Genomic DNA, 13,864 nt, shown 5'->3' on the forward strand with positions numbered 1-13,864 from the left:
CTCATAAGCAACCCCAGTGCTCATGTAGCTTCCTCCAAGGCACAAAATTTGCTGGACACAAACAGTACATGGGTAGGTAGCAAGCTCTTGGGAGTCTGCCATATGGCAATGGAGAAAAATGGTAGATGCTTCTAGAGGGGCATTTGTGTGTACAGCAACTTAAAGAGCTGTGTTTATGTGGTTTCCATAACTCTTTTGCTTAGGAATTAATTAAGGCTTTAAACTTTCAAATAAAGAGCTATGTTAATATGTAATTTAGACCTTGTAGAAATTACAAAAATTGTGACAATAGCATCAGTCAATTGCAATGAAGAGTTTTTCGTTCAGTACCACCATGAAGAGATGAAGAGAAAGAGTAGTCAAATGTTTATAAGCTCAGCTACGATTGCAAAGGGATACAAAACCACTATTTTAAAGTCAGTTTTCTCTGTATTTAATCGTATTACTGAATGTCTGCATGAAATCAAGATACCTGCTTTTTACATTTTCATTCCTGTACTACCCATTTTAAGTCATACTAATCTGCTTTTTCAAGTTTTAAAGTATACTAACCTTTGTTGTCCTCTTTCAAAAATAGCCTGCTATAAAAAGTTCATATTGATCCTATGCATTAATCCTTGATGAGAACTCCTACATTGAGCTAGTTTGACCAAATTTCCTTTCCAAATTAAGTTACTCAAGGTCAAAACTGCTACCATGCAAGCCATTCTATGTGAGCATCTTATACAAAGGTAAACCTTCAAGACGTGAACTTGGACTAAAAGTGGTGTAATTCCACAAGCTCCCAAATATTTGTGCATTTCAATTTTCACAAAAGTTACGTACTTCAACAATGGAGAACTGAAAAACCCCACAAATTTATAGTGACAACTAAAAAACTCACAAGTTTATAACATCAGCCAACATTTCTCAAAAGTTTCAGAGAATGCATTGTCTTTTGAGATAATATTGCAGTCTACAAACACAAAATCTGAAAAATTGCTGATACTATCAGTGTTTATATAGCATACATAAACACAACATTTCACAGATTGTATTGAAGAGCATCACAACTTTTACTGGACACTTCATAAGGTATGCTATTCATGGGTTTCAACTAGACTGCTTCAGAATGTGACCAAAAAAGAGAAATCCACTCAGGGCATTGAATAGTTTTGTGAATTTTTATAGCTATAGTTGCAGAACATTATTTAGGTGAGATTTAGTGCTAAGTTTATCAAGTCAAAGGAAGACCTTTCCCACTGCATTGATAAGGATCTTTTTCTCTAATCAGTCAGTAGTCAAGTCTCATATCATTCTGTCACTATTTACTGAATATTACTTTCCCAAGGAGATGCTATTCACATTTATTGTGTAAGGACTGAGGGCATCTGTGTGAGGACGAAAAGTCCACAAAGTGACTAAGTAACAAGTAGTTTGGCATTGAAATTAGTCTTTTAAGTTTGATTAAGTCTCTTGAATTTGATACAGACTGTGGTGCCTCTGTTTCATATTTATCTTCATAAAAGTATTCTGCTTATAAGAATAAATAAAACCATAATCAGACATTCACAAAGAGCAATGATTATCGTCTTCTTTCAGCACATGTATTTAAAAGCATCAATGCTCACACTTTTTTCATCCTAAAAATTAGTTAATTTGCAATTAATAATTTAATACTAGCCTTAGTGCATGTTTAATTGTAAATAGTTTATACCACCCTCTTAATGCAAATATTTTTATGGAGTTTCGTTATGTGATTTTGTGCTATACAATGAAATGGACAAATCAGTAGTTTTGCATGTTTCTTTGTTCACTTTTGCAGTAAACAGTGTTTTTTTATTGCAGTGTTCAATCACAGTAGAATTGAAATTTTTTTTGCTGCTTTTGGGGAAAAAAATCCCTAGCCAGTATTTTAAATATAATTTATTTCCAAATATCTGAGAAATACTCTGGATGTTTGATCTTCCTTCCTTTGCTAGAACGGGAGAAAGCTCTTCTCTTTGCATTTCATCCTGTCACAGCCACTACTTGAGGTTAACATATTGTCTGTCTACTTTTAATAGAAATATTCCTCATGTATTCTAACAAATCACGTATATCTGAATTCTACATACAAAGCTGTAATTCCATTGAGAGTTTGTAGTGACATTGATAAATGGTGTCACCAGAACCCTTTGCTTGAATTACAATCTTAATTATGTACACCTGGGTTCTTATTATTCCTTATATTATTTCTGTCATAGCACTATCTTGTCCTATTCTTACTCTGATGCTAATTTGTTTTATCAGTAGCCTAGGCACTGCAGCTTAACAAAGCCTGTCCACAGTGTTTAAAAGACTGTAAATTTATTCATTGTTATTGCTGTTATAAAGACAGAGTATGGCAGTAAACAATCAATACATTTTTTACATGAACCTGACTCAGACTGTATGTAAAGTTTTTTGGGTTTGTTTTCATTTTCCTCAGAATTCTCTTATTTAAGATTGTCCAGTCTTCCTAACTCTTCTTCTAGTTGTTTCACACCTCTTGAGAAGAGCAAAATGTTTTGTTTATTTATTTATTTTTGCAGGAATGGAATTCCCAATATGGCTGGAGGTGGAAACACTGTATGGTAAGTCTGAAAACAGGAATTACAAGTTTCTTCTACTTTTCATTCCCTTCTTCTCTTTTTTCTTCTTCCTTTTCTTTTTTTTTTTTTTTTTCCCTGTATTCACCTTGTGGACCTAGCCAGGATTACTTTTGTCACAGGAAATATAAAAGGCTTTGCTTGGAGTGCATGTGTGGCCAATGGAATCCCTTTAAAATTGATCAATCAGTCTGTGGCTTGCTTTGCTCCAGAAGTCCCTTGAAGAGGCAAGCTTGCAACAAAGGTGATTAAAAACCCCCATATCCAATTTATCCTCCTAACATTTAAAAAGCATGAAGAAAGATTGCACTTTTAGGATATAACTTGGATCTGCTCATTATGTTGATTTAACTTGAAGAATGTAGGTTCTATCTTGTACAACACTCACAGTTACATACTCGCAAAAAGAGCTAAAGGCTGACACATTAGTTTTGAACTTGATCTTTAGTCAGGCAAATTAATTGATGAGCCATTATCAGACTTAGGAAAGGAATTGAAAGATTTTGTTCTTGTAACCATGTATTCCTTTTTTTTTTTTTTTTTTTTTTTTTTTATTTTTCCCTAAGCTTTTTCTTATTTCTGTCCATTGACAGAATCAGAATGGCATCCTGGTCAAACTGACCAGGACTGAGTATAAAACTTGTCTTCCTCCCCATCACTAGTGATCAAAATTATTTGTTCTTTCTGCAACAGCAATCCACAAAAGTCTGAAACGATATGAATCAAAATGCTCTGTATTTTGAAGCATTCATGTACTGGAAAATCAGGAGAAAAACTTAGAAATCAAAAGGAATGTGGACAGAAATCTGGACAACCTTATCATAAGCATAATTTGTGTACTACATCTGTTATAAACAAATATTTACATACCTTTTACTTTAGTCAAGATGGCTAGCTTATTTATGTTAGCTGTTTAGGTATATATGAACAATCATGCTCAAAGCTACACTATCAGAAATGATTAATTCTTCAGAAATGATCAGGTCTCTGCCACTGAAAATTCGTACTGACATCATTTTTTTGCCAGTTGCTACATTCATCTTTACAGTCTCAGCTCTTTCTCATGAGGTGCATAGGTCCAAATGAGTCCTCAAACCTTTCCCACAGTCTTTCTTGAGCATAAGGTCTGTTTTGATGGCACTTCCTGTCCCACATATATATGACAAGTTCCTTCAGAAAACATTCAATCCTTCTTCCATTTCCTGGGGTGACTGTGACCTTTCCCTGTTCCAAAGCCTCTAAGATGCTAATCAGTCTTTTATCAACCCATGGGTTGTAATTCTGAGTTTTTGGATATAATTATTCTTAATATTTTCAATAATTCCAGCCTATGTCACTAATCATGACCTCCTGGAAAACACACAAGCCATCACACCCAGTCAAAAACACGGAAAGTTAGAGGAAGGTGGACTCAAAATCCAGCACTATCAGGTGAGAAAAAAAAAATCTAAGCCTACCTTTACTAATCCTGGAAGCACTTGGGTCTGTCAACTCAAACAGTTTTCAATAAACTTTTTCACACTGCTGATATGTTCTCAGGGATCTGTTTTTCAGAAGGCCTTGACATCCATAGCTTGCTTCAAATTTTCTAGGGTTTGGTTTTCATGTTAGTTATTTTAAAGGTACCGGAATGTATCTGTTTCCCATTCTGGTACTCCTTACAATTTTGAAAGTGTATAAAAGATTTTAGTTGTTAGTTAGGCCTTTTTCCACTCCTTAGTTGATATACACATGTGTGCACATGCATGAAAGTGTGTGTAGATGCTCTCTGTGAACATCCTTTATTTTCTGTCATTCCAAGGTCTGCAGCATGCAAGTTGTTGCCTAAAATTTGCAGTCCACTCTAAAGAATGTGAGCCAAATAAATAACAAGATGAAGCAGAAATACTGTTATAAACTGTTGGAGAGATTTGAAAAAGGTAAGCTTTTTCTGGTTTACTAGTTTACTTTGGTGTTTCTGTGATACTCATTAAAAAAAGTGAGAAACTAGGTGAAAAATATCGCTGGAAAGTTAACCTTCATGGCCTACTAGGCAGAGCCTAATACACTGAAGACTCCTTAAAAAGCAGTGAGCCAATAAACCTGAGTTAAGTACTTGGAGTCCAGACACTTAAAGCTCCACTGAATCAGGAATTTTACAGAATCTCAGTGGTAACATACATTTCCACACCTGGTAAAAATTCATGTACAAAATTGACTCATTAGAGAGAAGAGGCAGGGGAACAGATTCCTGTGGCGGGGATCCAGTTTTGTAATTTTCCTATTATTTTGTGTTTGTGGACATGGAAGAAGTTCCTATGTAAAACAGAACCTGACGGGAAAACTTCCATATTATTTTAAAATGAACTCTGCTGTTGGTAAATAATGCTTACGGGTAGTTCGTATGGAATAGGTATGGCCTGGAACAAAAGGAAATGAAACTGCTTATTTTTGTTGTTTAGATGAGAGACAAATCTCTGACTACTTTTTTTTTTTCTCAAAGTCTATACAAGTCCTTCACGAGTTAGGACCGGCAAACTATTCGTTTTTTTGTTTTAAGCAGGCACACGAACTTCTTAGTGTTGTACAGCATGATTTCCTCCTCCGTTTATTGTCCGAGACACTCACTTACTGATTTTTCTTTTTAGCTTAGTTGTAAAACTATTTGTAACAGGGATCCTAAGGAAGGTGTAGAACTGACCAATACTTTGCTGTTCATTCTTGAGATCACCTTGCTTGAAAAGAGCTTTGCTTTTCTCTGTATTACTTCTTTCCCTGACCTTTTTTTAATTCCTCTAAAATATACTTCACCTGTCTCCCCAGGTTAGAGTGAACTCTTTCTTAGACAATAGATGTTTCTTCCAAAGTCAAATGGGATCCTAATTAGACTGGGGTCCCTTTGGTGTTATAGTACTACAAGACATAAATAATAGCAACAAGAGCTGAAAGGGAACAGTAATACTGCATTCAAGCACTTAAGATCTGCTCTTGGACATGAAATGAACATAAAAGCACTTTGGGTTGGATTCCAAGGTCAATTACCTGACTATAAATTAGATATAAATCCACTGGATTTAAAAGAGCTGATAGAGATGTATACCTGGATAACTAAATCAGATTTTTTACATTTTGTCTCAAATACTCTCAAATTCATACCTTTCCTGTGTTCACCATGAAGTCTTTTGGGGGTGAGGGAATGCAATCTCAAAAACTGATATTTTAAATTATTTTTTTAGTAAGCCCTATACAGTTATTTTTAAGAAAAAAATCAAGAACAAAAGCTCTATATCAGTTAGTATGTTGGAAGACAGATTTTCTAATCTCCCTTTGAGATTCTGAAATAAAATAATAAATAAACAGAATACATTGATCAGTGGCCTTTGCCCTGAACGTAGTTGGGACACAAGCTCACTCACAACTCATCAGTCAAAGCTGAGCCACACTCAGTCATACCAAAGTGGCTGCTGCATCACACTCTTCTATTTGCACTTCACAGTGGGAAGAACATGATCACAATCCTTCCTAGCGCACTCAGGATGAAGGCATAGAAAATGTACTGCAAGCAAATTTCACTCAAAAATAATTATCTGGAAAGCCATTAAACTAATTTCTTCACTCCCCAGAAGTCATGTGTTTGCCATTTTCTCTGTTTACTACACAGAATGCACTACTTCTTTCCTCCACATTCCTCCCCCTTCTCCTTATGATTTCCCCACCCTTGTGAGACACAAAAGCAGAGAGCCTATCATTAATCTTCTTTCCCAAAGTGTTTAGGTCTATGAGATCTGGCTTTAATTACCAGCCATGAGAAGAACTAATTACTCTGGCCTAACAAAGACAGGATGGCAGAAGGGGTTGATGCTGTGAGCATCTGACAGTGCACATCATAGCATATTGGATATTCCCATTGCTACTTCTGTGTTGCTTAAGAAAAGAGATAAAAGGACAAGTATGCAGGAGTTTCTCCAAGTTTATAATGCCTCTAAAGATACCTTTGTGGGAATTAGAGTTTTCCTTGTGGGAGTAATTCTTGTAGAGTGCAGAGCAAACAGACAGCACTTCAACAATAAATGCATAATGATAATGAGTTGACCAGTGACTCAAAGCTGAACTATGCAAGCCTAAAATAAGCATTTAAAATGTGGGAGTCTATAATTTTGAATCAATGGACAAAGTATTTCTGTTCTTTAAACAAAAAGAATCTACTCATTTTTCCATCAGCTGAAGCTGGATCTGGTCACATCACTTCTGAAAAGTTCTTATTCTCTGTGTAATAGGGTTAGTTGATGATGCATTTAATATCTCAAAAATACACTCTCTTGCTTTAATAATATTCTTATTTAGAACGGAAGTCAGACTGGAACACTCGCAAATAAGCCACTCTACACTGAATTGAGCTACATCTTGTTGAAGTTAAAGCACTTCAATATTTCAGCCAATAAAACATGTTGTTTCTCTGATCCTTCTATGTACCTAAATGAACTGACTGTATGCTTTAAAATATCAAGTATAACACAGGAATAACATTTAAAGGGAAGGATGTGTATGACAACTTTATGTTACTTAGTAACTGGGACAAAACCATTGAAAATGATAAGTGAAATCGGAGCCATTCCAGGAAAAATACATAATGTCTGAGCTCGCAGTGTAAAACGTCTTGCAGAGGGCCTGAAAATGCTGAATAGGTCAAGACCAGAAAAAAAGGTCAGAACTTCTCTGGAGAATTGTTTGCTTGGGTTTTATTTTGTGTTCGTTTGGTTGGTTGGTTGGTTGATTGGTTTTGTTGTTTGTTTGTTTGTTTGTTTTGTTTTGTGGGTTTGGTTTGGTTGGTTTTTGTTCTGGCCGAGAACAGCATAACACATCTGACAGATGTGGTATTGAATGGATGTCCCATCCAACAAGCCAACAGCTGTGCCTCATCTTTCTCTGTTTTCTTAGCCTGGGCTGCTTCATCCTTTTCTGTGCTCCCAGTTTCCTCAGCAGTTCTTCCTTAAATGGGGAATCCGTACCAGGGAAGTTACTGATGTTTGGAAGACACTACATTGACAGGTATCATCAGTCATCTTGCTTTGCTTTGTGATTTTAAGGTATCCAAAGCAATCAAAACATAGAATTAGCTAGCTAGGGTTCCAGAAGCAATGTTTCTATGCTAATGTGTTGCTCTGTCTGGTTTAATAGATGTTTCTTCCTACTGGTTTTAATGTTGACACTTGAAAAACAGTGGCTCTTCTATTGCCCATGAGGGTATACAGCAAGCCGTTCTCTCCTGAGTACAATCACTGTGGAAGCAAGTCATGCTTTGCCATCACATCCAAATATTGGATCACCTTAACTCAACTTTAGGTATTTTGTGATACACCGCTAAGTAAAGCAAGGCTTTTAATGTTTATTTACTTCAGTAAGATTTTTTTTCCGCGTACTCTTATTTGTGACTTGATCTATGATGCAGAATCAATCATCTTTAATTGTCCCAGCTGCAACAATTACATAATGACAACTACGAACTTAGTGCCTATCTGGTCACTATTATTACCCTTGCCTTTCTTTGGGGTTTAACTTTGATTTAATTGATTTTATTAGAAGGCCTAGACTTTGGGGCATGCAGTTCAGGGTCGTTAGCATTTCCACACCATTCTGTTGGTTTGGAAGAGGCAGAAGAGAGAGAGCTTGTATGACAAAGTATCCTGTGTTTTAACAGAAAAAAAAGTTGTGTCATCAAAGTTCTTAGACTGAAATTGTTTTGGTTTTTGTTTTTTAAATACACCTAAACTGCTCAGATTGTATAGAGAAACTACTTTTAATTCTCTTGAATGCCTCCAAGCATTACACCTTCTGGATGACAGATAAACTGTGCTGAAGAGCTGCTGTGTCAAGAGTTTATGTTGCAGCTGACTCATCGTGACTTTCATGCTCGCACAAAAGTAAACAGGGAAATTTGTGTTGATTTGCTGAGTGCTATGCAATCCTTCATCCATCTGAAGTCATCATCCATCTGAAATCACCTCCAATAAATACATTAAGTAACACATTATCTAATGCTTCTCCAAGTCTTATCAATAATGAATGCTGCGTGTATTTGTATATTCAGGTTGCTGCTCAACCTTGTGTGACAGACCAGAATCAAATTACTCTACCATGAATGGCCTGTAAGAGACCCAGGGTAGTAAGAGATGCAAACTCCGTGCACTGGCAGAAAGGAATGCTTGTGTGACTGAGCTGTGTAATGTTCACTTTGGCTATAGGGAAGCATTTCTTTTCTGCATTGTATGAAAGACTAAACGAAGTTTTATGGCCTGTGTAATGTAGAAAGTGAACCTCCCTGGTCATAATTGTCTATGACTTCCAGACTAGGGATTCCCAGCATATGAATCCCAGCTAATTTGTTTTCTCCCCTCCCTTTCATGGGACTGATGTTCATAGGGAGTGGTGACTTTCACACAGACACACACACACACACACACACACACAAATTTATTCAATTCCTGTGCCTGAAAGTTAGAGAGGTGCAAAAGACCAGCCCTTCCTGTAAGCCAAACTATAGCAACATGAGGACTACGTGTATCCTGGGGAATGGGGTCCCTTGCGGCAGAAAAAAATCTGTTTATACAGATGCAATAAAACTAAGGGGGCACACTATGTTTGCAGATACTTGTCCAAACCAAAAAAGGAAGGAAGGAAGGAAGGAAGGAAGGAAGGAAGGAAGGAAGGAAGGAAGGAAGGAAGGAAGGAAGGAAGGAAGGAAGGAAGGAAGGAAGGAAGGAGGGAAGGAGGGAGGGAAGGAGGGAGGGAAGGAGGGAAGGAAGGAGGGAAGGGGGAAGGGGGGAAGGAAGGAGGGAAGGAGGGAGGGAAGGAGGGAAGGAAGAAGGGAAGGAGGGAAGGAAGGAGGGAAGGAAGGAGGGAAGGAAGGAGGGAAGGAGGGAAGGAGGGAAGGAGGGAAGGAGGGAAGGAGGGAAGGAGGGAAGGAGGGAAGGAGGGAAAATGGGAAGGAAGGAAGGAAGGAAGGAAGGAAGGAAGGAAGGAAGGAAGGAAGGAAGAAAGAAAGAAAGAAAGAAAGAGAGAAAGAGGTTTCAAAAATCCCTAAAAGAAATAATGGAAAATAAAATACTGTTTAGAATGCCACATAAGATTCAAAAATCACTGAAAAAACAAATAAACTAAAATATTTATGAAAGATTTCTTATAGAAACAGTTTGTGAATTATATTTTAAAAGGAAAGGTAGCAGTACATGATAGAACCAGGAATGATTTAAAATAATTTTCAGGTGAACTTTCTTCAGCACTTAATTAGTTATTATTCAACTTTCTAGTGTGTCTCCAAACTAAGCACACTGAGAAGTTCAGTTATTTTGGACTGGAAACAATGTTTTTAAACAGTGTGCTCTAATGCCTCAACATTGAATTAGCCTCTCCATATTATATAATTGTTTAAATAAATTGTTTAGTGCCAACAAAACCTTTTTTGAGCAAATAACAGGGCAGATCGCCACACCCTTTTTGCACAATCTGTTCTAGAACAATTGCTGTCTCATTGAAACAAAGTTACTCACGTAAAAATCCTAAGCAATTTCATCAGATGATTTTTATGTAGCATTAACAGGGTCATCACAGCAGACAGCGTGGATGACTACTTGATAAATACGTGTAAGAAATAAAATAGAAATTATAGCAATTAGTAACTATGAAGAAGATCTAGTCTCTGGTTAAAAAAAAAAAATAAATAAAACAAAAAACCCCACAACAACAATAACAACAAAAAAACCCTCAAAAGATGATGTAGATAATTCATTTTAAATGTACATGGTATTTTCGACCCTAGTAGATTCTAAACTGGTATGAACAGCCATTGAAATAGAAATTATATATGGGGGGAGGGTAGGAGAAAGACGGAGGAGCAGTTTAATACTTTACAGAAATGCTGAACTATGTGTGTTGGACAAGAAATGAAGAATGCCTATTTTTACCCAAATGGATTTCACACTAGGTCATCGGCTTTTAGACCCTTGCTCTCATAAATGTGACATAAGGTGTCTGAAATGTCCACAGGCAGCAAAGCTATGTCTTTCTTTGTAAAACAACCATGGAGTTTCTGCAAATACTAGTTGCACCCAAGAATCTGTAGGATTTGGAAAATGGGTCCCAGAAGACCCCAATTCCACCCCCTTTTATTTCTCTGATTTTCTTTGGGAAATTGCTGTTCAATCAAAATACCAACCTGGGCTGCTGATGCTCAAACCCTGAATATATGCGAGTTGTGAAAGAAGGGTTCAAAGCACAAAGCAGTCCCATCACGTGGTGCGGGAGCACAAAACAACAAAACCTATCACTTTGGTAAGAGTAAATAGCTTGTAGATGCATCTATGAATATTAAACTCACTTGAAACAGCAGGGAGTAGGCAACCTACTGTTTGAAATAAGAATGTACGCTTACAAATCATCCACTATTGAGGGACTTTCCCCATCAGACCACAAGCCAGCAGGCAATCTAATTTTTACTTCGATGGTACCTACAGTGCTGAACTGGCTTTCTTGCGAAATCCCATTCATTTTATCTTTGCCTGTTTTTGAAACATCACCCTAAGACCTTTCCTGCCCATGAGGTGTTACAGCTGTGGCCATATATGCATTCAGATCCTGGATTGTTTGGGTTTTTTTCCATTATTATTTCTAAGGGGGTCTTATTATTCATGTAAAGAATTTCCTTGCTTTGATTGCATTTTGTTTTATATTGGCCTTAGTGCTACAATAAAAACAAACAAAAACCAACAAAAAACCCAAAACAAACTACTAAACCAAGCCAACCAAACAAAAGCAAAAAACAAAAGCCAACACACATACAAAAAACCCCCACATCACAAAAAAAACCTCAACACACAAAGAAAAAACTTTCCAAAGAACCATGATAAACAATAGCATTCTAGGCCACTAAAATACAGTACCTCTTCCTACCAGTACGTTTGGCAACCTTGCTGAAACTTGTTCTAATATTAGTGACCTGGATAAAATGTATTTTGCTTCTTACCTGACCAGACAAATTGTGAGAAGAAAGGAAGGTTTCTCAAAAAAGCTATCATTTTCCCATTGGGTACAATCAGAATGGGACTAATAAAAAGGAAAACATGAGCTTTACTTGAGAATATCTTTCTTTATATGATTTGTGGAAGTCCTACAGTATTTTATCGTAGTTATTCTAAGACAATTTGTTTTAAGATTCTTTAAAATGCTTAAATATGAAAAGGGAAATGAGATTCATCTTCTTCCCAGAGTTCTAAATCTACTGGTAAGTAGCCTACCATTTAGTTACGCTAACTGCTTTTTTTGGAAGTTCTGTTCTCATTTTCAGTGGTATGTTTTTATGTCACTGCACATTCTGCCGGCTTTCCAGATGTTTTTTAAAGTTTACTTTAAAAAACAAGACAGCTCTACACTGTACTAACATATCAATGATAATCTCTTAGTTAAACATCGTCTGTTACACGAGCCAGTCACCACTGAGTATTCATTTGTGTATGAGAACTATTCTGTATGAATATTTTAGTTAGGATGGATTCTTCGCTTAATCTTGCTATACTAATTTAAAAAAAATGTTAAATGTGCAGTCATGCAAGGCCTATATTTTGAAGGTGCTTGACTGTGTGTCAAGAAAAATGGCAAAATACAAACTCTTATAGTTAATATCGGGCCTTTTAACATGACATAGGTATTTTACAGGCACTCTAGTCTCCAGTTATTCTGCTGTTGTCTGGGTGGAAAAAAGACTAAATTATTATGGATACAAAATATAAAATCATGACAATGAAAATAATACCTCAACTTGTAGTTGCAAAAATTCAGAGATCTGCATTTTAGACCCACAACTGAATACTATAGATAAAATTCTGAATCTGTTCACATCGTTGAATATTTTGCCATTGACCATTTGCCATAAAGCAAATATTTCACTGATATAGTTTATATCAAACGGAGGAAACGGAAAGAAGCATCAGTAGGGTGTGGTGATATTTTTCTTCATTGCTGAAATTATTATATGGTATCATATTTATATTCTATCTTGCAGAAGAAATTATGATCATTTTTAAAGTTTGGGAATAGATGGAGTCCAGAATAATATATAAAAATTACAGACCTTAATTTTCAAGAACATCTGGGATTTCATCTCACTGTAAAAGAAAGTTGACTCAAAATATTAGCTTGCCCTCTCCAAACAGTCTTTATGTCTACTTGCAGAACTCTTACATTAAATAAGAAGCAACATGTAGGCTGAAGAGCACAGAACAATTCCCTAACAGTGAGATTCAATACCCTGTAAAGCACCCTCTCAAGAGAGGTTGCAGGAGACCCATTGCTTGAGCCACTTAAAACTAAACTGGAGAAAACACATAGTACACTGTAGGGAACAATTCTGGATGAGTGGGGACTGTGCTAATTGATTTAACAATTTTTGCCAATTTCTAGCTTCTATGATTTTGCAGCAACTATAATGGGAGACAAAATATGCAGAGCTTCCAAAATGGCTGAATACCAATACTACATCATTTCATCTGGAACCACATTATATGAGCCTTGTTTAAATTACATCAGAAACTATGGCTATGCAAAGCAAATATATTACGGGTTTATGATTCACAATAGGACTCTCTGCCTCAAGGTATCAGGGGTATTGTCAAAAGAGTTCAGATAGTGCTTTCTCCCAGTTCTTCCACTAACAAAATTGCACAAATTAACTGTAATTTTTTACTGTTACTAATACATCATTGTTGTTTGCTTTTGTCTTTTGCTGATTTACTGTTTGGGGATATTTCCCCAAAATATTACAAGACAGTCAATGCACAGAATTATTGCATTAATGTGCATACCACAAACCTTAAATGTAACTTTTAGCAGATATATACATCTGAACCTGAACCAGTTTTGTTCTGGAGAAGTTGTGTTGAGCTATAGTGACCATGAACTGTTGGGTTCTTGGGTTTTTGTTTGTTTGTGTTTGTTTGTTTGTTTCACTTTAAACCAGTAAAATATCGCACAATATCCAAGGGTCATTGCAGCCAACTAAGGGAAAAACATACTGGATAAGTAAAAGCTTGAGAATCTCATCCGACTCCTGCAAATATGGTGTTTGTGAACTACTGTTGAGCAAAGGCTATTAAGTATGATGAAATCTATAAACCCCAGTGGTTTCATGCTTTGCATGGGATTAGGGATTAAGATCAGCCATATTTATTTTCAGTTAGGTCTATGCTAGAATTCAAGCCTTTATTTCCAAAATTTAACACTGCGTT

Source organism: Patagioenas fasciata, chromosome 2 (genome assembly GCF_037038585.1).
Source record: "Patagioenas fasciata isolate bPatFas1 chromosome 2, bPatFas1.hap1, whole genome shotgun sequence".
Taxonomy (NCBI): Eukaryota; Metazoa; Chordata; class Aves; order Columbiformes; family Columbidae; genus Patagioenas; species Patagioenas fasciata.